Below are 1,803 nucleotides of genomic sequence, written 5' to 3'. Positions count from 1 at the left end.
TCCAGGCCAGAAGGGAATGGCAAGACATACTGAAAGTAATGAAAGAGAATAACCTACAACCTAGATTACTGTACCCAGCAAGGATCTCATTCAGATATGAAGGAGAATTCAAAAGCTTTACAGACAAGCAAAAGCTGAGAGAATTCAGCACCACCAAACCAGCTCTTCAACAAATGCTAAAGGATCTTCTCTAGACAGGAAATGCAGAAAGGTTGTATAAACGTGAACCCAAAAACAACAAAGTAAATGGCAAAGGGACCACACCTATCAATAATTACCTTAAATGTAAATGGGTTGAATGCCCCAACCAAAAGACAAAGATTGGCTGAATGGATACAAAAACAAGACCCCTATATATGCTGTCTACAAGAGACCCACCTCAAAGCAACAGACACATACAGACTAAAAGTGAAGGGCTGGAAAAAAATATTTCATGCAAACGGATACCAAAAGAAAGCAGGAGTCACAATACTCATATTCAGATAAATAGAGCTTTCAAATAAAGGAGTGAAAGAGACAAAATGAAGAGACTAACTACATAATGATCAAAGGATCAATCCAAGAAGAAGATATAACAATTATAATATATATGCACCCAACATAGGAGCACCGCAATATGTACGACAAACACTAACGAGTATGAAAGAGGAAATTAATAGTAACACAATAATAGTGGGAGACTTTAATACCCCACTCACAACTATGGATAGATCAACCAAACAAAAAATTAACAAGGAAACACAAACCTTAAATGACACAATGGACCAGCTAGACCTAATTGATATCTATAGGACATTTCACCCCAAAACAATCAACCTCACCTTTTTCTCAAGTGCACACGGAACCTTCTCCAGAATAGGTCACATCCTGGGCCCATAAATCTAGTTCTTGGAAAATTCAAAAAAATTGAAATCATTCCAGTCATCTTTTTCTGACCACAGTGCAGTAAGATTTAGATTCAATTACAGGAAAAAAATTGCTTTTTAAAAATTCAACATTATGCGAGCTTAAATAACACACTTCTGATAACCAACAAATCATAGAAGAAATCAAAAAAGAAATCAAAATATGTATAGAAATGAATGAAAATGAAAACACAACAACCCAAAACCTATGGGATACTGTAAAAGCAGTGCTAAGGGGAAGGTTCATAGCATTACAGGTTCACATCAAGAAACAAGAAAAAAGCCAAATAAATAACCTAACTCTACACCTAAAGCAATTAGAGAAGGAAGAAATGAAGAACCCCAGGGTTAGCAGAAGGAAAGAAATCTTAAAAATTAGGGCAGAAATAAATGCAAAAGAAACTAAAAAAAAAAAAAAAAAAATCAACAAAGCTAAAAGCTGGTTTTTTGAAAAAATAAACAAAATTGACAAACCATTAGCAAGACTCATTAAGAAGCAAAGAGAGAAGAACCAAATTAACAAAATTAGAAATGAAAATGGAGAGATCACAGCAGACAACACTGAAATACGAAGGATCATAAGAGACTACTACCAGCAGCTCTATGCCAATAAAATGGACAACTTGGATGAAATGGACAAATTCTTAGAAAAGTATAACTTTCCAAAACTGAACCAGGAAGAAATAGAAGATCTTAACAGACCCATCACAAGCAAGGAAATCGAAACTGTAATCAAAAATCTTCCAGCAAACAAAAGCCCAGGACCAGATGGCTTCACAGCTGAATTCTACCAAAAATTTAGAGAAGAGCTAACACCTATCTTACTCAAACTCTTCCAGAAAAATTGCAGAAGAAGGTAAACTTCCAAACTCATTCTATGAGGCCACCATCACCCTAA

The sequence above is a fragment of the Cervus canadensis genome, chromosome 5, assembly GCF_019320065.1.
Source record: "Cervus canadensis isolate Bull #8, Minnesota chromosome 5, ASM1932006v1, whole genome shotgun sequence".
NCBI classification, from domain to species: Eukaryota; Metazoa; Chordata; class Mammalia; order Artiodactyla; family Cervidae; genus Cervus; species Cervus canadensis.
The sequence above is the reverse complement of the archived record's forward strand: the minus strand, read 5'-3'. Positions refer to the sequence as shown.